This window comes from Ranitomeya imitator, chromosome 2 (assembly GCF_032444005.1).
Source record: "Ranitomeya imitator isolate aRanImi1 chromosome 2, aRanImi1.pri, whole genome shotgun sequence".
Taxonomy (NCBI): Eukaryota; Metazoa; Chordata; class Amphibia; order Anura; family Dendrobatidae; genus Ranitomeya; species Ranitomeya imitator.
The window spans coordinates 481,985,953-482,011,324 of record NC_091283.1 but is presented as its reverse complement, the minus strand read 5'-3'; the positions used below and the strand labels follow the sequence as shown (position 1 = coordinate 482,011,324).

General features: G+C 46.5%; 1 long non-coding RNA gene across 1 annotated transcript in view; it reads right to left on the bottom strand.

The window, feature by feature from the left end:
- LOC138664559 (uncharacterized) overlaps positions 1 to 25,372 on the bottom strand; it is a 264,837-nt gene that overhangs the window by 28,880 nt on the left and 210,585 nt on the right. Inside the window, exon 3 of the long non-coding RNA XR_011318363.1 lies at positions 3,020 to 3,112. This is a non-coding gene — a long non-coding RNA (uncharacterized lncRNA). The remainder of the gene's footprint in view (positions 1 to 3,019; positions 3,113 to 25,372) is intronic.

Sequence of the window (25,372 nt, the reverse complement as noted above, 5' to 3'; positions counted from 1 at the left end):
CCACAACATCATGCTGCTCTCAATTGGGGTAGCAAAAACCTAGTGGCAAATTCCTTTAATTTAACAGTGTCAAGTTTGGAGCTGTTTTTAAAAAAGGACTGGTCACTTCTTTTATTTCACAGCAAAGTTTTTAAAACCTGAGTAGAAAATATCTTGTATGATCAACAAAGTTTATTTCCATTGATGGGAGCAGGGAGAGTATTCAAAGAGTATTTGGAGCTACGTCAGGTTCAAAATTCTACTAAAAACCTTTGTGGAACATACACTTAAGGGCCGATATATCAAGGTGTTTATGCCATAAAACTGACATAAAACATTTTGGCCCCAAATCATCAAGACCAGGGTTGTTTATGCCGGTCTTGATTAGAAGATGCGCTGGATTCAGACTCTCCTGATTCATGAAGAGGTATATGCGTCGGACGAATGACCTACATCTCACTGTTCGCCTCACCATAAATCGTAGAAACCCCAGTCTCTCGTCATGAATTTGGCGTCTCTGTCCCACTCCAGCTCCATCAAAGTGGATTGAGAACAACCAAAGTCAAAAAATGTTAACGCACCAGAACTTTTTAAAGGTTTTTGCGCTAGAATAATAACTTAAAAGCTTTGATGAATCAGGCCCTTTGAATAGTAACAACATGTTTGCACTTTTTGCATTTTCACGCCAGTTAAAAACATCTGTCAAAATGAACAGAGCTGGGAAGGAGCTGAGGTCGGGACAGGGTGTGACTATACGTGCCTGTCAAATTCATGTAAAGTTCTTAAGTCAGAAATGTTACTCCATTCCCTGACTGGAGTGACTTTTCTAGCGAGGTACACAGAGGCGAACACCACTGGTAAGGTGCACCAAATTTATTAAGTGGCATGCGCCTCCTGATGAATTTGGAGCATCGTATTCCTTTATGCCTCTCATTAAGACTGGTGTAGGAAATGCCGCTTATTGAATCAGAGCCTCAGCGTATTGAAGTCCCTGACATGCCGTGTACACATGTGATATCTGGATCCGCAATTTCATGATCCAAAATTTTTTTTTAGATTTTATAGGAAATCACATTAGAGTATCTCTCTTGTTCAGCCATACAAAGCTCACATATCACACACATATGTACACTGCACTCCGTCTCTGTCCCAGAGCTGGCCTAGGGAGGAATGTACCACAGAAGGACGGTTGTTTATAACGCAATTTTGTATTAAGACGTTGTTCTCCTCCAGATGGGATCTGTTTACTTGATCTACAGCCAGTGATATCTCTGGAATTACTTGAAATGTAAGCCATTCTAAATACGTACCATGATTTCACCTACTATTTCACCTACCATTCTCTAAAATTCCAGGGAGATGCATAAAAAGCCATAATATACCATAACAACAGCGTAGTAAATAATGTCACCGTGTTATATACATTGCACACACTCTATTAAAGGGATCATTGAAACTTCGGCATGATTTTGCAAGCTCAGTTGTGTACGTGCTAAGGGAACCAGTGCTGGAGGTAGTTGCTGTTTCTGAGTTGTGAGGCAAGTTCAAACACCTTGATTAGACAAGCTCTCTATGGTGCAATATTGCCTATCATATAGGAGTTGTATCTCAGCCACCTCATTGTAGATTGTAAGCTCTCACAAGCAGGGTCGTTTTATTTCGCTTTAATTATTGTATTGTTAACGTTGTTACTTATGACTAGTGTTGAGCGATACCTTCCGATATCCATAAGTATCGGTATCGGATTGTATCGGCCGATATTCAAAAAATATCGGATATCGCCGATACCGATACCCGATACCAATGCAAGTCAATGGGACAAAAATATCGGAAAAAAAATAAACCCTTTCTTTCCTTGTAGGTTAATTCTACATGAAGGAAAACAACTAAGAATAATGTAGGATGTATTGGGGGAGGTGTAGGAGACATTAAAGGCATAGAGGTTTAGCCCAATCAAATGGAATAGCAGGAATTAATTTTTTTTTTTTTTTTGCAGAACAGACTACAGAGTGAGCTGCACTCACACACAGACCTTGTAGACAGCCGTGAACGGCGTTGCAAGGCCAAAAAAAGCTCCTCTATGTACTCCTATATAGTGTTTTCCCACAATCTAGCAGGATACGGAGGGAAAGCCACTAATAGGATACATTTGAACAAATGTGCAGCTGGCTGCACTAATTGAAAAACGGACAATGGAACAGTATGAGGCAGTGATGCACCCTGAGCTGACTACAACCAGCGGTGGCTGCAGAACAGGCTACAGAGTGAGCTGCACTCACACAGAGACCTTTATATGAAACCAGAACACATGAGCTGTGCGCACAGTGAACAAGCCCGTAGAGACATGTTCACACCACCAAGAGACTTGAAAACACAAAAAAGCACAGTAAAACCAAAAAACACACTGTTGCAAAAAAATCACAGTGGACAGCAAGTGCTAGTAAAAAGATGGAAAAAACAGGGTATTTGGTTGATACGTTTTTTTCAAAAAATGTATATTAAGCCGCTCTACCAAACATCAAGGTATACCCATATCAGAGCAGTCCTAACTAATGTATGTAATCCCTATCTGATGTATTTAAAACCTGGTCATATGTACAATACCTGCATGAGCAGGATTCAGAAAAGGAATGTCCATGTGGACACGCTGGACAGAACGGCTCCTGTGCGCACAGCTCAAAAAAAGAGGGGTGGAGGCCTCCCCAGTCTTGTGGACACAAGAAAACAATTATATGAAACCAGAACACATGAGCTGCGCGCACAGTGAACAAGCCCGTAGAGACATGTTCACACCACCAAGAGACTTGAAAACACAAAAAAGCACAGTAAAACCAAAAACACACTGTTGCAAAAAAATCACAGTGGACAGCAAGTGCTAGTAAAAAGATGGAAAAAACGGTATTTGGTTGATACGTTTTTTGCAAAAAATGTATATTAAGCCGCTCTACCAAACGTCAAGGTATACCCATATCAGAGCAGTCCTAACTAATGTATGTAATCCCTATCTGATGTATTTAAAACCTGGTCATATGTACAATACCTGTATGATCAGGATTCAGAAAAGGAATGTCCATGTGGACACGCTGGACAGAACGGCTCCACACAGAGACCTAGCAGACACCTGTGAACACCGCTGCAAGACAAAAACAAGGTTCTCACACATCGGTTGCTAAATTAGGCTGGGTAAAGCACAATGAAGCAAATCACTATCTCTAAACTGGCCCTCAGTCAGAACACAGCGTCCTGTCCCTAACTGAATTCACAGCAGAGTGAACCCAAAATGGCAGCAGCGACTTTTATAGTGCATCATGACATCATTTCAGCAGCCAATCACAGCCATGCCAGTAGTTACATGCCTACCATGCAGAACAGGATGTGCCCACACTTCTAATCTTTCCCCATTGGCTGAATTCTGGCTGTTTGAATTATGGGAACTTTCGATTCCGGTATCCGATATACTGAAAGTATCGGAACTCAGTATCAGAATTCCGATAACGCAAATATCGGCCGATACCCGATACTTGCGGTTTTGGAATGCTCAGCACTACTTATGACTGTTGTTTTTGAAACTGTTAAACTGTAAAGCGCTGCGGAATATGTTGGTGCTATATAAATAAAGATTATTATTATTTATTTATTATGAGTTATGTTTGCTAGCACCAATTTCTGTGATTATTGCAAAACCACCACCGTTGAATTTTTTTTTATGTGCATAATTGTGGACAAGTAGAACACAGCTAGAAGAGTATAGCCCAATGGAAATAAAACATAACTTTTACTAATAATATTAAAAAGTGGACAAAACAATACAAAATACAAATAAAAGTGCTCACCCCGAAAACTGTGCTCAATTAAAAAACTGGTTTGATCTCACCAATCATGGACGAAGGGTACCCATACCAGTGATGAAGGGTCCCAGGGAGGGTCCAAAAGTTGTAGGGTAAGGCACAGGGGACGGGGGACCTATTTCCTAAACCCCTGTCGTGCCCCAGCAATAGCTCCTGTCCTTACAAGGACAGGCCCAAGTGAGCCCTACAATGGACACCCCCCACCGTATGTAGTATGGTAGACACCTCCCTACGCGTTTCTTCTCCAATCACGGAGATTCATCAGGGGAGTTTCAATGGCCAAAAGGCCCAGAGGTAGCTTCAAAGTCCATAGATGCTCAAAAGTCCATAAGTAGAGTAAAACAAGGGATATACGCAGTGGCTGTATATTATCCCCAGCATAGGCAGTTCTGTGTGTTGTCTGCCACAGAAGGTGTGTGTTTTATTAACCATTTCATACTATTGGCTTAATAATGGATAGGTGTCATAATTGACGCCTCTCCATTATTAATCTGGTTTAATGTCGCCTTACAATAGCAAGGTGACATAAACACGTCATTACCCCATATCCCACCGCTACACGGGAATAGGAAGAGAGTGGCCAAGTGCCAGAATAGGCGCATCTTCCAGATGTGCCTTTTCTGGGCTGGCTGGGGGCAGATGTTTTTAGCCAGGGGGGCCAATAACCATGGACCCTCTCCAGGCTATTAATATCTGCCCTCAGTCACTGGCTTTACCACTCTGGTGGAGAAAATTGCGCGGGAGCCCACGCCAATTTTTTCCACGATTTAACCCTTAAATTTAATAGCTAGAGCGCCCAAATTTTGCACATACACACTACTAACATTAGTAGTGTGGAATATGCAAAATAAAAGGGATATGAGATGGTTTACTGTATGTAAATCATGTCTCATATCATGTCGGGTTTGTGAAGGAGATAGCAAAAGCCGGCAATTGAATTACCATATATATACCTATTCTATGTGTGAGTCACCTTCTGTGGCAGACAACACACAGAACTGCCTATGCTGGGGATAATATACAGCCACTGCGTATATCCCTTGTTTTACTCTACTTATGGACTTTTGAGCATCTATGGACTTTGAAGCAACCTCTGGGTCTTTTGGCATTGAAACTCCCCTGATGAATCTCCGCGATTGGAGAAGAAACGCGTAGGGAGGTGTCTACCATACTACATACGGTGGGGGGTGTCCATTGTAGGGCTCACTTGGGCCTGTCCTTGTAAGGACAGGAGCTATTGCTGGGGCACGACAGGGGTTTAGGAAATAGGTCCCCCGTCCCCTGTGCCTTACCCTACAACTTTTGGACCCTCCCTGGGACCCTTCATCACTGGTATAGGTACCCTTCGTCCATGATTGGTGAGATCAAACCAGTTTTTTAATTGAGCACAGTTTTCGGCGTGAGCACTTTTATTTGTATTTTGTATTGTTTTGTCCACTTTTTAATATTATTAGTAAAAGTTATGTTTTATTTCCATTGGGCTATACTCTTCTAGCTGTGTTCTACTTATCTACCCTCTGTGTTCTACTTATCTACCCTAAGAGTCGTGCAATAGCTTGGCCTTTCTAAGCTACAGCTGTCTCATAATTGTGGACACCCAAATTGAGCTGAGCTGCACCCTCTGCTGGATGTCCTCATATGAATTCGAGCCTGGGAACTTTTCAGAATATTTTCCCACGCTCGAGTTCATATGAGGACATCCAGCAGAGGGCGCATCACCGCGACTAAAGGTAACTACAGGTCATTGACCTACATTCCATTCATTCCCCGGGGTTTTACAGCCACGAGCACAGCTGCATTAGCAGAGCTCCTGGATGTAAAATTAGTTAACCCCTTCAGATGGATTTACAGCGTGGGACGAGACTGATCATCGGAAGGTATGGTATATTGTTGATATTTAATTTTTTCTTTTTTACAGAACGAGGGTCTTCAGGTGGATTAAGAGTCTAATAAAATATTACAACAACCTGTGTCTTTATTTCATTAAAAGACTTTGTAATAATGTGTGTGTGTGTTTTATTAACCATTTCATACTATTGGATTAATAATGGATAGGTGTCATAATTGACGCCTCTCCATTATTAATCTGGTTTAATGTCGCCTTACAATAGCAAGGTGACATTAACACGTCATTACCCCATATCCCACCGCTACATGGGAATGGGAAGAGAGTGGCCAAGTGCCAGAATAGGCGCATCTTCCAGATGTGCCTTTTCTGGGCTGGCTGGGGGCAGATGTTTTTAGCCAGGGGGGCCAATAACCATGGACCCCCTCCAGGCTATTAATATCTGCCCTCAGTCACTGGCTTTACCACTCTGGCGGAGAAAATTGCGCGGGAGCCCACGCCAATTTTTTCCACGATTTAACCCTTAAATTTAATAGCTAGAGCGCCCAAATTTTGCACATACACACTACTAACATTAGTAGTGTGGAATATGCAAAAAAAAAGGGATATGAGATGGTTTACTGTATGTAAATCATGTCTCATATCATGTCGGGTTTGTGAAGGAGATAGCAAAAGCCGGCAATTGAATTACCATATATATACCTATTCTATGTGTATATATCTACTCTAATCTAACCTGTCAGTATGATTTTACTGTACACTGCGCCGAATTGCCGGCTTTTCAAAGGACACCGGTGCGTAAAAATTGGACAGCACTCGCATCGTGCGAGTGCTGTGTGTTTTTTTTCTCGCACCCATTGACTTGCATTGGCGAGTCTCGTCCGAGAATCGCAACAATACGCAGCATGCTGCGATTTTTTTCTCAGTCAGATTTCGGCTGAGAAAAAAAATCGCAAATGGAATGTGACCTATTGACTAACATTGGTCCGAGTGCAATCCGATTTTTTTATCGGATTGCACTCGTCCGTTTTCCTCGCAAGTGGAAAGGGGCCCTAAAGGTGATCCGGATCTAGAGAAGACTAAGAGCAAGGGAATTTGCGAGATGCTAAAGTGACCTATGATTGAGTGGCCTTCTGGAATGAGGTCCTTGAATAGGGCAACGGGTCATGAGAAACCCTGAGCTTGCAAACACTGAAGGTAACGGACCAAAATATGTCTGAGTTCATGGGAAAAGTGGGGGTCCTGAGCTGTAGATCCAGGGTACCAGTAGTGGAAGAAAAAAGATGCACAGCTGGTAAGCAAATAGGGAGACTCGCTGATCAGGACTGTGGCATAACAGCTGGGTTGTGACAGAGTAGAGCAAAACAGTGTGCTTCACCAGCCCTGGAATACACTACAGAGGAAGGATACCGGGTGAGTGAGAATGCTTTGTACTGCAAGGGAAACATCCCGCTATCCCTTGTTCATAACCCTCACAAAGTTACTGTTCATTAAAGACAGAGTATTAGAACGGAAGTCTCCTTTATTGAACTGTAGATTCCATGATTCTGGCTGGCCAACAAAACCGGCTACAGGCGGCTGGCACAAGCACTTGGCCCTCACAACATGAGTACATACACCCAGTAAGGACCCACACTTTCATGTAGCGCGTCAGGGCATAAAAGGAGGAAGCGAATGGTAACGTTCTGAGCCAAGTTACACACACATGCCAGGTGACACACCCTGCTGTTCTGTTCGGTCTGGGGAGACCTATTTTGAACTTTGGTATTTTTTGGGGTGTTCAAGATGCGGTTCTGAAACTTGTGGTTGATTGACTTAAATGAGGATGGGTCGGTCGGCCACGGGTTTCAGAGCCGCATCTTGAATATTTTAAAGAATATTGAAGTTCAAAGTCGGTCATTTTTGACCAACAGAACAGCAGGGTTAAAGCAGTTATAAAACAAAGAACATTTTAACCCCTATGCGACATGCGATGCACCAGTACTGCTCTGCGGGAGGGAAGGCCACGGTGATCGCGTGCAGGTGTCAGCTGTATGTGATAGCTGACACCCCGCAGCAATGCCCATGATCGGTGCTAGCAACCAAAGGGTTATAATTTTTAAAAAATGGGGTCACTTGAGGGGGATTCTGCTTTTCTACCACTTAAGGGCTGTTTATATAGAATCCACAAACTAGTCTAGGAAAATCTGCGTTCCAGGAGGCAAATAGCGATCTATCCCTCCCGAGTCACTCCGTATGGCAAAGTAGTACTACTGTACAGCCACATATGGGGTATTTATACATTCAGCAGAAATTATTTTGCCATTTTACCCATTTCCCATTGTGAAAATGTAAAACTTGGGGCTAACATACAATCTTGGTGGTAAAAATGTAAATTAGTTTTTCTTCACTTCCCAATGATATAAAAGTTTGTAACACATGTGGTGTCAATATAATCGCTGCACCCCTAGATTAATTAATTGAGAGGTTTAATTGGTAAAATGGGGTCGCTTATGGGGGTTCTGCTGTTCTGGCACCTCAGTGGCTCTGTCAATGCAACATGGCACCCTCAAACAAGTGCAGCAAAATCTGCTCTGCAATATGGAGCTACTTCCCTTCTGAGCTTTGCACGGTGCCTCAAAAGTAGTTTTCAACCACATATGGGGTATCAGTGAACTCAGGAGACATTGCACAACAATCTTTGAGGTCCATTTTCCTTGTGAAAATACAAAATTTGCAGCTAAAAGATTTTTGTGGGAAAAATGTGATTTTTAAATTTTTTTTATTTTCACGGCTTAACGTTATAAACTTCTGTGAAGCACCTGGGGGTTTAAGGTGCGCAATACACATCTAGAGGTCCTAAAGGGGTCTTGTTTTCAAAATGGGGTCACTTGTGTGGGGTTTCCACTGTTTAGGAACATCAGGGGCTCTTCAAATGCGACACGGCATCCGCTAATTATTCCATCAAATTTTGCAGTCAAGTCAAATGGCGCTCCTTCCCTTCCAAGCCCTGCTTACAACACCCTGTTTCTTTATTTCAATAAAATACTTTTTTCCTAATGTGTATGTGTTTTATTAACCATTTACTTCTATTGGATTAATAATGGATAGGTGTCTTATTGACACCTCTCCATTATTAACCTGGCTTAATGTCACCTTACAATAGCAAGGTGACATTAACCCTTTATTACCCCATATCCCACCACTACAGGGGAGTGGGAAGAGAGAGGCTAAGTGCTAGAATAGGCGCATCTTCCAGATGTGCCTTTTCTGGGGTGGCTGGGGGCAGGTGTTTTTAGCCGGGGGGGGGGGGGGGGTTCCTATAACCATGGTCCCTCTCTAGGCTATTAATATCTGCCCTCAGTCACTGGCTTTCCCACTCTGGCGGAGAAAATTGCGCGGGAGCCCATGCCAATTTTTTCCGTGATTTAACCCTTTATTCTAACAGCTAGAGCCCCCAAATTTTGCACACAGACACTTGGAACATTATTAGTGAGGAATATGTAAAAAAAATAAGAGATATGAAATGGTTTACTGTATGTAAACCATGTCTAATATCCTGTCGGGTTTGAGAAGGAGATAGCAAAAGCCGGCAATTGAATTACCTGCTTTTCTTCTATCTAGTGCTGTATGAAATATAAATATATATATATATATATATATATATATGTGTGTATCACTGACATAAATATATATATATATAAATAGATATATATATATATCCCTATACTATGTGTAGACATTTATTCTATCTATTCTAATACAACCTGTCAGTGTAATTTTACTGTACACCGCACTGAATTGCCGGCTTTTCTATATAACACAGCTGCGTATTTCTCGCAAGTCACACTGTTGGTCCATGTGTAATTCGTATTTTTCTTGCCCCCATTGACTTTCATTGGTGGATTTTTTGCGCAATACGCTGACAAACGCAGCATTCTGCTATTTTCTACGCCCGTAACATACGGCAGAGAAATATACGGAAGATAGGAGCTGCCCCATAGAAAATCATTGGTCCTTCTACAATGTGTAGTTTTTGCGCCTCTCATAAGTCCGTAAAACTCTAGTGTGACGCCGGCCTCATACTCTCAGTATTTGGTCAGTATTTTGCCTCAGTATTTGTAAGCCAAAACCAGGAATGGAACAATCGGAGTAAAACTATAATAGACACACGTCACCACGTCTGTAATTTTCACCCACTCCTGGTTTCGGCTTACAAATACTGAGGTGTCAAATACTGACCAAATACTGAAGGTTTGATCGTGGCCTAAGGGTACCGTCACACTATACGATTTACCTACGATCACGACCAGCGATATGACCTGGCCGTGATCGTAGGTAAATCGTAGTGTGGTCGCTGGGGAGCTGTCACACAGACCGCTCTCAAGCGACCAAGATGCCGAGGTCCCTGGGTAACCAGGGTAAACATCGGGTAACTAAGCGCAGGACCGCGCCTAGTTACCCGATGTTTACCCTGGTTACAAGCGTTAAACTAAAAAAAAAAAAACAGCACATACTTACATTCTGGTGTCCGTCAGGTCCCTTGCAGTCTCTGCTTCCCGCACTGTGACTGCCGGCCGTAAAGTGAAAGTGAAAGCACAGCCGCTGTGCTCTGCTTTCACTTTACGGCCGGCAGTCACAGTGCTGGAAGCAGACTGCAAGGGACCTGACGGACACCAGAATGTAAGTATGTGCTGTTTGTTTTTTTTTAGTTTAACGCTTGTAACCAGGGTAAACATCGGGTAACTAAGCGCGGTCCTGCGCTTAGTTACCCGATGTTTACCCTGGTTACAAGCGAACGCATCGCTGGATCGCATCGCTAGATCGCTAGATCGGTGTCACACACTGATCTAGCGATGACAGCGGGAGATCCAGCGATGAAAGAAAGTTCTAAACGATCTGCTACGACTTACGATTCTCAGCAGGATCCCTGATCGCTGCTGCGTGTCAGACACAGCGATATCGTAACGATATCGCTGGAACGTCACGAATCGTACCGTCGTAGCGATCGAAATGTTATAGTGTGACGGTACCCTAAGACTAAGTTCATGTGAGCATATTTTTGGTTCATATTGTGCTCGTATACAAAAAGGACTGCATTGAGACCATTGTTAGTCTGGCTTTACACACCTGTTAAATAGTCCAAATATGGCCCTTGATGCTGAACTTGAAAGCCTAATGAGCGTTTATGAGATGGTCTAGTTTGGGGTAGAAGACCTGTGGTCAGTCCATATATCACGGTCTGTACTCTCAGATGTGTGAATCCAGCCGTAATCAGTGTTGCAGTTCACATAAACGTTTTTCCACACACCGTGAAGGTTTGAATGAAAAAAATTGCCACTGGTGCTAGTTTTACCTGTTGTTTTGGATGACTCTCCTATAGATTAGAAAAAACAGATGCCATACGGAGACCATCCATATATCACCAGTTTATAACAGAATAATTACAAAGAGTACATAGGAAATTGTAAGCCTTTTATGAAAAAATTTTTTGTGGATGTAAAAAATGGAGATCATGCAAATGACAAACCCACTACCATTGATTAAAAAATGTTCCTTTTTTCAGTTCAAGAAATGGACCCTTTTTCCATACCATGCACAACTTCATTCAGTTGACATTTTGACGTTTTTATTTCCTGGATAGTTTTTTTTTACGCTCAATTGGATTCTAAATAAAAAATGGACAAGGTTATGTTCACATGTAATGGAATTTTTCCATCTCAGATTCTGCCACTTATCTGCAGCAACTAAACCTGAAATTAATCTGTGGCAAATCTGCAGCCAAATTCACGTGTGCATGCGGGTTTGCTATGAGTTTCAGACTATGGACTGCAAAAGGAAAAATCTGGGAGAGGGAAAATTCATACCTTGCACCAAAAATACTCTGCATATTTGCTACGTCTGAACATGCCCTATGGTTTTCCCTTAAAGGGGTTGTCTAATTGTAACAAGCTATCACTTGTACAAAGAATAACTTCTAGATCGATGGGGATCCATCTGCTTTGACCTCCACCAATAACCAAAACGAGGCACTTTTAGGGTATATGCACACGTAGCCTTAGGAATTTCGGCTGCAGATTCTTCCCTCTCTTACCAGAAAACGCAGGTGCGGTTTTGTTGCGCTTTTGCTGCGCTTTTTGATGTGTTTTTTCCATGCGGATTTGTATACGTTTTTGAAAGCTAAATAAAGATCTATTATTGACAAAAAAAAAGATTTGTGATGTCATTTCTTGTCCAACCTCCTCTTTTACATTTGTCCAACCCACACTCCATTACACACAGATAGACAGATAGATGATAGATAGATAGATAGATAGATAGATAGATAGATAGATAGATAGATAGATAGATAGATAGATAAATAGATATCATCGGGTGATGTCACTGCTCTATAGGCCTCCAGTGACACACTGACAGGAGACAATGGCTCTTGCAGTGCATCACTGAGAGGTTACCTCAGTTCAGGGTCTCACTTTATGCCATTGCTGCGTGGGAACTTTCTCACACAGCAGTGCCAAAAGTGAGACTAGGGACTATTTTTTACAGTGGCGGAGGAATACAGCACTGAAGGATACCTCCCTCCCGTCATTGTATTCCTGGAGCCCCTAGAGAGCGGTCGCATCAGCTGATGCTGCTGCTCTCTACGGGAGATCGTCGTGGGACACTCGTGGATTTCTGCGGATCAGGGAGTATATTGTGTGTTTTTTATTTTAATATTTTTTACAGGTGACACTGGCTTCAGGGATCAAAGTGACAAGTGATGGTGAGTATGTACTCTATGTTATATGTACTGTATGTGGAGCGCCCCCAGACACAGGGCCACGGGGTACTCGATCCGGGGATATCACGGTGGCTGGACCCAATCTGTGACCCTGCTAAGGGGTGTCCAATGAAAGGTGATGGTGCGTGGTGCAAGGTGCTAGGAATAACAAGGACACAGGGTTGCAGTCTCTTTACCTTTTACTGAAGGTTTCAGGATCCTCAATCCAGAGCACTGTCAACAGGGCTGTCTGAGACCGGCCGGTCCGAAGGCACATCCAGAGTCCCCTTTGCAGGTGGAAATCAGTGCCTACCAACTAGCGCATGTGTGTTGTAGTTCTTCCCTGCTGGGCATTCGGGATAGTCCTCACAACTTCTGTTCTCGTTCTTTCTAGATCTTTCTCTCTCCGACCCCCAGGGTTGTTATGGCTAGGACGCACCTTTATGACAGGTAGGCCTGGAGTTATTCTGGGACCCTAGTGTCGCCCCTCTCCCACGATTGCCTCCTATGTCCTTCTTAGGTGATGTATGGTAGACAGCCAACCTGTAATTAACTGTCCTGCCGCTGTCTGAAGTAATGCGTGGAGACTGTTACTTCCTCGGTGTGCTCCGGCCACCGGCTACGCGCCTCAGTAGGATGTTGCCGTTCTCGGGGCACGACTCCTACTGGCTCTCCTTTGTACTTGATCTCTTTTCTCACTGTCCACAATATCCTTTGCTTAGTGTCCTTTCTTTTGATACCGCCGCAAGGTAGTGCAGGCGCGGTTCTGTAACAATCTGTCATTTCGGCTAGGTACCTGCCAGATTCCCAGTTCTGACAGGTCCACCCTGGAGCTTTCCCAGGCTGCGTTCTCCCTGACTTCCTGTCCAACCCCTAGTTTTACCAGTGTGAGGAGTGACCTAATAAATAGTGCCTTTTGCTCCCCCTAGTGGCCGGAGTGTGAAGTGTAATGTGTGCTGTGATACCTGGTCAGATGAACTCCTTTAGTGCAATCAGACATAACATCACCCTCCTTAGCGGCAGAGCGACATTACTGCAGCGACCAGGTCTCTGGGGCGCTGCACTCCCCCCCGGTTAAATCCAGTACTCCCGGACTGGGAAAAGAAGAATAACAATACATGTTAATAGAAAACACACAAAATTCTTATATACTACGAACAAATAAATATAACAGTGCTTTCTGTTATGGAAGGTAAGGACGCTTGAACGTTGCAAAAGATTGGTCATGCACAGTCCATGACTCCCAGTTCAGTAGGTGCAACCATAGAACAGCAGGGACCCTGGGTAAACAAAGGGGCCCCTGTGAAAGTTTTGGAGTGATTCACTGTCCATCACACCATTGTCCATTTTTAAACCTATAACACTCATATTTACACAAGCATTTTCAACCAAATAGCAACTATCGTTAATATCTCCAAGGTTTATAGCGAAGTGGAGTCTGATTCTTGGTGCTACGCGTAGACCTCCACAGCGCAGGGGTTGCTACTGGCCTGACAGGACCCGCTACGCTTGCTATCGCTAGTGTAGTGCACTGTCTTCTAGCTACACTTCTAGTGAGTCTGAGCAGCACTGGCATACTGGAGTCCTCAGTGCTGCCACTATTAGTGGTGGGCATGGCAGATTCACTGATGACAAAGGGAGGGCCCGCTGGTTCGACCGTTGGCATCGCATCTTCTGGTGGGGTCGGCTGCGCTTGCGGGTCCAGATGCCCTGGCACCACATTTAGTTCTGGCGGTCTCGGTTGATGAAACGTTAAGACAGGTACCACAATGGCCTGATTTATTTGAGTCCAGGACTGGGGAAAATCGCCAAGAACAGTGTGTATCATCTTCTCCTCTTCCACGGGCGGAGAAGTCCTGGGATCTGTTTCCCCATCTTTCAGCTTATCAGGGCATATTTTCAGGTGGTCTCTGGATATGGCCGTTGAGGTCTCCCCTCCGTCTTTATTGATTAGACAGACCTTCGTATTGTCGATATCGGAGGAGAGAATGGTATACGGTTCCGCTTCCCATTGATCATCAAGCTTGTGTAGTCTCCTATTTCGTTTGAGTACCTGCTCACCAGGTGACAATGGAGCCGTGGGAGCATACTGGTTGTAGTCCCTCTCTTGCTTTTGTCTGGCTTGAGCCTCTGCTGCCTCTCGGTATCCCAATCCGCATCTGGCGATATATCTTCGGGGGTCAGATCGACGGGTAACTTGCTAGACCTTCCTCGCATCAGGTACGCTGGGGTGCAGTTGGTGGAATTCACCGGGATGTGGTTGTACATATCTACCAAGTCTGGTAACTTTGTAGGCCACAAGTTCCGCTCCTCTACAGGTAAGGTCTTCAGTAAGTCGATCACCACTTGGTTCATCTTCTCATACATCCCGTTGGTCTGTGGATGGTAGGGCGTGGTTCTGATCTTCTTACACCCATACAAATTGCAGAATTCCTGGACCACCTCCGCTTCAAATGCTGGCCCCTGATCGGTCAACACCTTCTCTGGGTACCCATGGGGTCGACAGAAGTACTGCTGGAAGGTTTTGGCAGCCGTCCTAGCCGTCAGATCTTTGACTGATACGACTACCAGGAATCTGGAATAGTGGTCCACAATGGTGAGAGCGTAGATATACCCTGACTGGCTAGGTGTTAGCTTTATGTGATCCAGCACGACCAACTCGAGTGGCCGTTTGGTGATGATGGGCTGCAAGGGAGCCCGTTGGCTGTCACGATCCTTCCAGCATAGGCTACAGGGGCCACACTCTCGACACCACTTCTCAATGGCTTTCTTCATGCCGATCCAGTAGAACCTCCCACGGAGTAGCCTCTCCAGCTTCTTCCATCCGAAGTGTCCTGCACCATTGTGGTACACTCCCAGGACCATTGGCACATCTTGTCTGGGGACCACAATCTACCACACCAATTCGTGAGTGCGGGGGTCGATGCTCCTTCGGCACAGCTTGCTATCGTGAATAAACAGTTTGCCCCTCTCCTTCCACAACTGTAATGCCTCCGGTGGATCATCTGAGCCGGGATGCAAACCTGCCTGCATCAGGAGCTCTTTCACCCGACGGACCGCAGGGTCACCATCCTGGTTCTCTGTCCACCCGTGGTGGGGATTCAACGGGGCGCCCTGTTTGTTTCTGCGCCTGTTCTCCACCTGATGGGAACACGGAGTTGCCTTGGGACGATGGAAAGTGGGCAGCTCCACTTCTTCAAATGCTTCTGGATCTTCCTCCGTTTCGGGTAGGTGAGGCATTCGGGACAATGCATCGGCATTCGCATTCTTGTGCCCTGCCCAGTACTTGATGGTAAAGTCGTAATTGGACAACCGGGCCATCCACGGCTCCAAAGCGCCGAGTTTCGCTGTGTCCAAGTGCGTAAGTGGATTATTATCCGTGAAGACGGTGAATTTTGCTGAGGCCAGATAGTGCTTGAACCTCTCCGTCACGGCCCAAACGACGGCGAGGAACTCCAGCTTAAAGGAACTGTAGTTGTCCGGGTTCCTTTCAGTGGGGCGAAGCTTCCTGCTGGCGTAAGCGATTACTCGTTCCTTGCCCTTCTGGACCTGGGACAGCACAGCTCCCAGCCCCACGTTGCTGGCGTCTGTATACAATACAAACGGTTGGTCGTATTCAGGGTAGGCTAGTACTTCTTCTCCCGTCAGTGCCGATTTTAAACAAGTGAACGATCCTTCCAGTCCATCGTTCCAATCCAACGGGGTATTCTTACCCTTGGGTTTCTTGGGCTGGCCCACCAACAGGTCTTACAACGGCGCGGCCTTCTTGGTGAAGTCCTTGATAAATCTCCGGTAGTAGCCCACCAACCCGAGGAACTGCCAGACTTCATGAAGGTTACTGGGCTGCTGCCAGTTCTTGATCACCGTGACCTTGTCGGGGTCTGGGGCCACTCCTTCGGCACTCACCACATGGCCCAGGTACTGTACTTTGGGTTTGAGCAGATGGCATTTGGACGGTTTCACCTTTAAGCCAAAATTGGACAGCGCTTCAAATACCTCGGCCAGGTGCTTCAAATGGTCTTCATAGGTCTTATGGTACCGTCACACTAAGCGACGCTGCAGCGATACCGACAACGATCCGGATTGCTGCAGCGTCGCTGTTTGGTCGCTGGAGAGCTGTCACACAGACAGCTCTCCAGCGACCAACGATGCCGGTAACCAGGGTAAACATCGGGTTACTAAGCGCAGGGCCGCGCTTAGTAACCCGATGTTTACCCTGGTTACCATCGTTAAAGTAAAAAAACAACCACTACATACTTACCTACCGCTGTCTGTCCTCGGCGCTCTGCTTCTCTGCTCTGGCTGTGAGCACAGCGGCCGGAAAGCAGAGCGGTGACGTCACCGCTCTGCTTTCCGGCTGCCCGGCGCTCACAGCCAGAGCAGAGAAGCAGAGCGCCGGGGACAGACAGCGGTAGGTAAGTATGTAGTGGTTGTTTTTTTACTTTAACGATGGTAATCAGGGTAAACATCGGGTTACTAAGCGCGGCCCTGCGCTTAGTAACCCGATGTTTACCCTGGTTACCAGCGAAGACATCGCTGAATCGGTGTCACACACACCGATTCAGCGATGTCAGCGGGAGAGCCAGCGACGAAATAAAGTTCTGGCCTTTCTTCCCCGACCAGCGACATCACAGCAGGGGCCTGATCGCTGCTGCGTGTCACACTGGACGATATCGCTAGCCAGGACGCTGCAACGTCACGGATCGCTAGCGATATCGTCTAGTGTGACGGTACCTTTAGAGAAGACAATGACATCATCCAGATACAGCAGCACGGTCTCAAAGTTCTTGTGCCCCAAACAGCACTCCATCATCCTCTGGAACGTCCCTGGGGCGTTACACAATCCGAAGGGCATGTAGTTGAACTCGCAGAGACCCATCGGCGTCGTGAAGGCTGTCTTTTCCTTGTCCGCCTCTGCCACGGGAACCTGCCAGTACCCACTGGTGAGATCTAAGGTAGAAAAGTAATTAGCAGAATTTAACGCAGCCAAGGACTCCTCTATCCTAGGCAGGGGGTATGCGTCCTTATGTGTAATGCGGTTTAATTGCCTATAATCCACACACTTCCTCATGGTGCCATCTTTCTTCCTAACGAGGACTAACGGAGCTGCCCAGGGGCTACAGCTGTCTCTCACTACCCCAGCCTCCTTCATCTCTCGCAACATGTCCTTGGCACACTGATAATGAGCTGGGGGTACAGGACGGTATCTTTCTTTTACGTGTGGGTGATCTCCTGTGGGGATGTGATGTTGAATCCCTCTTACCCGCCCGAAATCAAGGGGGTGTTTGCTGAATACCCGCTCATACTCATGAACCACCCTGTAGGCCCCCTGTATCTGGTGAGATGGAGTAGCATCAGTGCCCACATGTAATTCTTGACACCAATCTTTTGATTGCTCTGCAGAGCCGTTGTCCTCCGCCAACTTGGACGGAGCCAAGGGCCCGGGTGCCTGTATCACACTATTATTAACAGTAAACAGCTTGGCAAGTGTGACATATTTGGTTAGGTGGACTTCCTCCTCCCCACAGTTAAGAACACGTACCGGCACCCTCCCCTTGCGGACGTCAACCACCCCTCTGGCTGTCAAGAGGGTAGGCCTATTCTCCGAATACACAGGTTCTACCAGGGCCTGATAGTCTTTACCCCGGAGGCCTATGGCTGCCCGACACCATATTAACATTTCACTCCTGGGGGGTATTGCAATGGGGTACGAATCACTCACTGTGACCTGGCCAATTTCACCACCAGTCAGCTCCACTTGCTGTCTCCGCATTAGGGCTCTGATTTCTTTCTGCAAGGCACGTTGTTCACTGTAACCAGCTGTCTCTGCTACTTGCTGCAACAAGACAATAATTTCTGCAAGACAATTTTCTATGACATTAGTACCGATGGTCATCATGGGGTTACGTTCACGTCGGTCAATATCAACAATGACAATTCCTTGGGCCTCCAATTCTACCTGCCCCACCTTAATAGTGACCTCCTTATACCCCACTTGCGGCAGCGGCTGGCCATTACTAGCTATTATGGTGAAATCATCATCGGGGGCACGGGTAATGTCGGTGTCCTCCCAATAACGTCTATAAAGAATCTAGGGCATAGTTGTCACCTGGGAACCGGTGTCCAGCAAAGCGTTCATGGGGATACCGTCGATCACGATGGGGAGAACTGGACGCCCCCCGATGTATTTGGCTCTCCAATTTTGCGGGCCTGGGCGTTCTACTCCTGGGGGTCGGCCCTTGGCCCCAGGGGGTGCTCATTTAACTGACAGTACCTTGCAAGATGGCCCACCTGGTGGCAGCGGCGGCAGATAGGTCATCCATCCCGATGAAAACGATCGTCGTCTCTGCCTCTGGTCGATGGAACTCTCCTCTGTCGCTGCCAGGGGACATCTTCCGGTCTGGAAGCCAGCTGGATCTTCTCCTTGGAGGCCTCCTGTAGGGATTGGATGGTCCGGGCTAGGGCAACAACGCTCCTGGTAAGTTCCTGTACCTGGAGGCGCAGTCCTCCAGGGGAGTCGTTTTCCAGGATCTGGGCATCGGCCTCGGCGGAGACGGGTGCGTCCGGCGCCATCTCCTGGTGGTACGTGAGGGCTTGACGCCTGGGAAGTGTGGCGCGGCTGGGCTGTCGCTCTGGTTGTGCCTGGATAGCTTTATCTTTGAATTGCGCAAAAGTTAGGTCTGGGTTCTGCATGGCCAGGAAGTGTAGCTGGGCCCTTTGCTTACTGCACAGGAGCCCTTCGACGAACATGCTGTTTGGGTCACTTTGCTTGATGGCCCACAGCGCCTCCTGAAGATTAAGAGCATAGTCCTGTAAGCTATCCTGCGGCCTCTGCTTGCACCCATAGAACGTCAATTTAATTTCCGTAGCGGTGCGGGTGTCAAAGGTGGTTTTAAGCTTGGCAAATACCTGTTGCGCAGTTTTCTTGTCGGCAGCGGGCCAGGACTTCACTTTCCTCAATGCCGCTCCAAAGAGTTGGCCGGTTATCATATGAACTTTCTGAGGCTCCGTCAAGGGATAAAACTCGAGCAGGCTACAAATCCCCTCTTTAAAGTCAGTTAACGTATGAGCTTCTCCGAAGTATCGCGGGAGCCAGGCGGCCCCTGGTAGATACGGCATAGAGAAGGGCATTATGGCTGTTGTAGCGGCGGGAGTATCCGGCTGGTTGATGGGAGCGGCAAGCCCCTCGGCATCCGGCGGTGAGACCAGACCCGTGGCTGCATCTACCACGGAATCTGGAAGTGCTCCCGAGTCTGCAGCTGTGGCCGCCGCCTCCGCTCCTCCGGGATCCGACATGGCCGTTCTTCCCCCCTTGCTAACCTGTCGGGGTTCTCCTTCCGGGATCGGCGCCTTACCGCATCTTCCGCTCCACGCTCTTTTCCAGCCGGCTCCACCCACGAAGCTATGGCTCCTCCCATCGCGCTCCACACGGCGCGGCAATGGCGGATTTTTGGTGGCAAATAGCAATACAGTCTTTGCAATAAGTCACAGTTCAATCACAGTTCCAAGGCACACATGACCTGATTCTTCAGGCTTAAGTAGATCCTGTTCGTGACGCCAAGTTGGAGCGCCCCCAGACACAGGGCCACGGGGTACTCGATCCGGGGTTATCACGGTGGCTGGACCCGATCCGTGACCCTGCTAAGGGGTGTCCAATGAAGGTGATGGTGCGTGGTGCAAGGTGCTAGGAATAACGAGGACACAGGGTTGCAGTCTCTTTACCTTTTACTGAAGGTTTCAGGATCCTCAATCCAGAGCACTGTCAACAGGGCTGTCTGAGACCGGCCGGTCCAAAGGCACATCCAGAGTCCCCTTTGCAGGTGGAAATCAGTGCCTACCAACTAGCGCATGTGTGTTGTAGTTCTTCCCTGGTGGGCATTCGGGATAGTCCTCACAACTTCTGTTCTCGTTCTTTCTAGATCTTTCTCTCTCCGTCCCCCAGGTTTGCTATGGCTAGGACGCACCTTTATGACAGGTAGGCCTGGAGTTATTCTGGGACCCTAGTGTCGCCCCTCTCCCACGATTGCCTCCTATGTCCTTCTTAGGTGATGTATGGTAGACAGCCAACCTGTAATTAACTGTCCTGCCGCTGTTTGAAGTAATGCGTGGAGACTGTTACTTCCTCGGTGCTCCGGTGTTATGATCTGGTGGCCTAGGAGCAGCATGAGACGGACTCTGGAGAAGGTGGTCCCTGTACTGACCGCAAACCCTGAACCTAGCAGCGCAACTAGGTAGCCGTGGGGGGTACTCGGCACAGCCTAAGAGCTAACTACCCCTAAAGACAGAAACAGGAAACCTATCTTGCCTCAGAGAAAATCCCCAAAGGATAGATAGCCCCCCATAAATATTGACTGTGAGAGGAGAGGAAAATAACATACGCAGATATGAAATCAGATTTTAGCATAGGAGGCCATACAAGCTAAAAAGAAAGAAAAGAACAGAGTACTATGCGGTCAGTATAAAAACGCTAGAAAATATCCACCACAGAAGATATGAATCACCACATCTGACTAAAGACATGGGGGGTATATCTGCATCTCCAGAGAAATAGCCAGGCTGCAAAAAATCCTTCACAGACAAAACTGGACAAAGCAAAAACATGAACATGCACAGAACTATTAAGGTCCACAGCAGGTCGACAGCAAAAACAAAGCCAGGACTTATCTTTGTAGAAAAGAACAGCAAACTGGAGAGACCAGCAGGGAAGTGAATCCTGCAAGAACAATGAACAACTGGCACTGACAAAAGGATCCTGCAAAGCTATATACCCCAGTCAGTCCTGCAATTAGTAGATACACATGTCCACTCCTGCAATTCAGGCACAACTGCATTACCCTCTACAACCACCAGAGGGAGCCCAAAAGCTGAATTCACAACAGTACTTTCCCCCCCCCCCCCCCTTGAGGAGGGGTCACCGAACCCTCACCAGAGCCCCCAGGCCGATCAGGATGAGCCCGATGAAAGGCACGAACCAAATCAACGGCATGGACATCAGAGGCAGAAACCCAAGAATTATCCTCCTGGCCATAACCCTTCCACTTGACAAGGTACTGAAGCTTCCGCCTCGAAAAATGAGAATCCAAAATCTTCTCAACAACATATTCCAACTCCCCATCGACCAATACAGGGGCCGGAGGATCAACAGAGGGAACAACGGGCTCCACATATTTTACGCAACAAAGATTTATGGAAGACATTATGAATAGCAAACGAGGCCGGAAGCGCCAGGTGAAAGGACACCGGATTAATAATCTCAGAAATCCTATAAGGACCAATAAATCGAGGCTTAAACTTAGGGGAAGAAACCTTCATAGGAACATGACGGGAAGATAACCAAACCAGATCCCCAATCCGAAGCCGGGAACCAACACACCGACGACGATTAGCAAAACGTTGAGCCTCCTCCTGAGACAGCACCAAATTGTCCACCACATAAGCCCAAATCTGCTGCAACCTGTCGACCACAGAATCCACAACAGGAAGGTCAGAAGGCTCAACCTGCCCAGAAGAAAAACGAGGATGAAAACCAAAATTACAAAAAAAAGACGAAACCAAAGTAGCCGAACTAGCCCGATTATTAAGGGCAAACTCGGCCAATGGCAAAAAAGCCACCCAATCATCCTGATCAGCAGACACAAAGCATCTCAAATAGGTCTCCAAGGTCTGATTAGTTCGCTCAGTCTGGCCATTTGTCTGAGGATGAAATGCAGAAGAAAAAGACAAATCAATGCTCAGCTTGGCACAAAAGGCCCGCCAAAACCTAGAAACAAACTGGGAACCTCTGTCGGACACAATATTCTCCGGAATACCATGCAAACGCACCACATGCTGAAAAAACAACGGAACCAAATCAGAAGAAGAAGGCAATTTAGGCAAAGGCACCAAATGAACCATCTTAGAAAATCGGTCACAGACAACCCAGATAAAATCCATAGAAATATGTGTCCAGGGCCTCTCGGGGACCGGTAATGGCAAAAGCAACCCACTAGCGCGGGAACAGCAAGGCTTAGCCCGCGCACAAATCCCACAGGACTGCACAAAAGAACGCACATCCCGCGACAAAGAAGGCCACCAAAAGGACCTACTAACCAAATCTCTGGTACCAAAAATCCCAGGATGGCCAGCCAACACAGAACAATGAACCTCAGAAATCACTTTAGTAGTCCATCTATCAGGAACAAACAGTTTCCCCACAGGACAGCGGTCAGGCTTATCAGCCTGAAATTCCTGAAGAACCCGTCGCAAATCAGGGAAGATGGCAGAAAGAATCACCCCTTCCTTCAAAATGCCGACCGGCTCAAGAACACCAGGGGAATCAGGAAAAAAACTCATAGAGAGGGCATCCACCTTAACATTCTTAGTACCAGGAATGTACGAGACCACAAAATCAAAATGGGAGAAAAACAGGGACCATCGAGCCTGTCTAGGATTCAGCCGTTTGGCAGACTCGAGGTAAATCAGGTTCTTATGATCGGTCAGGACCACAATACGGTGCTTGGCCCCCTCAAGCCAATGTCGCCACTCCTCAAATGCCCACTTCATAGCCAACAACTCCCGATTGCCGACATCATAATTGCGTTCCGCAGGCGAAAACTTCCGAGAAAAGAAGGCACACGGTTTCATCAAGGAACCATCAGAATTCCTCTGAGACAAAACGGCCCCTGCCCCAATCTCAGACGCGTCAACCTCAACCTGAAATGGAAGAGAAACATCCGGCTGACGCAACACAGGGGCAGAAGTAAATCAGCGTTTAAGCTCCTGAAAGGCAGAAACAGCCGCGGAGGACCAATTTGTCACATCAGCGCCTTTCTTGGTCAAATCGGTCAGAGGTTTAACCACACTGGAGAAGTTGGCAATGAAACGACGATAAAAATTAGCAAAGCCCAAGAATTTCTGAAGGCTCTTCACAGATGTGGGCTGAATCCAATCATGAATGGCCTGAACCTTAACCGGATCCATTTCTATAGATGAGGGAGAAAAAATTAAACCCAAAAAAGAAACCTTCTGCACTCCAAAGAGGCACTTTGACCCCTTCACAAATAAAGCATTATTACGGAGGATCTGAAATACCATCCTGACCTGTTTCACATGAGACTCCCAATCATTGGAAAAAATCAAAATATCATCCAAATATACAACCATGAATTTATCAAGATAACTCCGAAAGATATCATGCATGAAGGATTGGAACACAGATGGGGCATTAGAGAGTCCGAATGGCATCACAAGGTATTCAAAATGGCCTTCAGGCGTATTAAATGCAGTTTTCCATTCGTCACCCTGCTTGATACGAATAAGATTATATGCCCCTTGAAGGTCAATCTTAGTAAACCAGCTAGCCCCCTTAATCCTAGCAAACAAATCAGTAAGCAAGGGCAAGGGGTATTGAAATTTGACCGTGATCTTATTCAAGAGGCGATAATCAATACAGGGTCTCAAGGATCCATCCTTCTTGGCAACAAAAAAGAACCCCGCTCCCAACGGTGAAGAAGATGGCCGAATATGCCCTTTCTCCAAAGACTCCTTAATTTAGCTCCGCATGGCGGCATGTTCAGGCACAGACAGGTTGAAAAGTCGACCCTTAGGGAACTTACAACCTGGAATCAAGTCAATAGCACAATCACAGTCCCTGTTCGGTGGAAGGGAACTGGATTTGGGCTCATCGAATACATCCTGAAAAACTGACAAAAACTCAGGAACTTCAGAAGAGGGGGAAGAGGAAATTGACATCAAAGGAACCTGATCATGAACCCCCTGACAACCCCAACTAGTCACAGACATGGATTTCCAGTCTAACACCGGATTATGTAGCTGTAACCATGGAAAACCCAGCACAATATCATCATGCAAATTATGCAACACCAGAAAACGACAATCTTCCTGATGGGCTGGCGCCATGCGCATGGTCAGCTGTGTCCAAAACTGAGGTTTATTTTTAGCCAATGGTGTAGCATCAATGCCCCTCAAAGGAATAGGGTTCTGCAAAGGCTGCAAGGGAAAACCACAACGTCTGGCAAATTCTAAGTCCATTAAGTTCAGAGCGGCGCCTGAATCCACAAATGCCATGACAGAAAATGATGATAATGAGCAAATCAAGGTCACAGATAACAGAAATTTAGGTTGTATAGTACTGATGGCAACAGAACTAGCGATTCTCTTAGTACACTTAGGGCAATCAGAAATAACATGAGCAGAATCGCCGCAGTAAAAACACAACCTATTCTGACGCCTGAATGTTTGACGTTCAGCTCTAGACAAAATCCTATCACACTGCATAGGCTCAGGGCTCCGCCTAGAGGACAACGCCACAGTGTGCACAACTCTGCGCTCGCGCAAGCGCCGATCAATCTGAATGGCCAGAGACATAGAATCACTCAGACCAGCAGACGTGGGGAACCCCACCATAACGTCTTTAACGGATTCAGAAAGACCCTTTCTGAAAATTGCCGCCAAGGCATCCTCATTCCATTTAGTCAGTACAGACCATTTTCTAAATTTCTGGCAATACGATTCTGCCGCTTCTTGACCTTGACACAGGGCTAACAAAATTTTCTCAGCCTGATCCACAGAATTAGGCTCATCATACAACAACCCCAATGCCTGAAAGAACGAATCAACATTAAGCAAAGCAGGGTTGCCAGTTTCCAGGGAAAATGCCCAATCCTGTGGGTCACCACGCAGCAGAGATATGATGATTTTAACCTGCTGAATAGGATCACCAGAAGACCGGGGTCTTAATGCAAAAAACAGTTTACAGTTATTTTTGAAACTCAAAAATTTGGATCTGTCACCAAAGAATAAATCAGGAGTGGGAATCTTAGGTTCTAAGGCAGGAGTTTGAACAATATAATCTGAAATACCCTGTACCCTAGTAGCAAGCTGATCCCCCCGAGAAACTAACTCCTGAACATTCATGTTAATACTAGATTCCGTAGCCACCCAGAGATAAAGAGGAAAGGA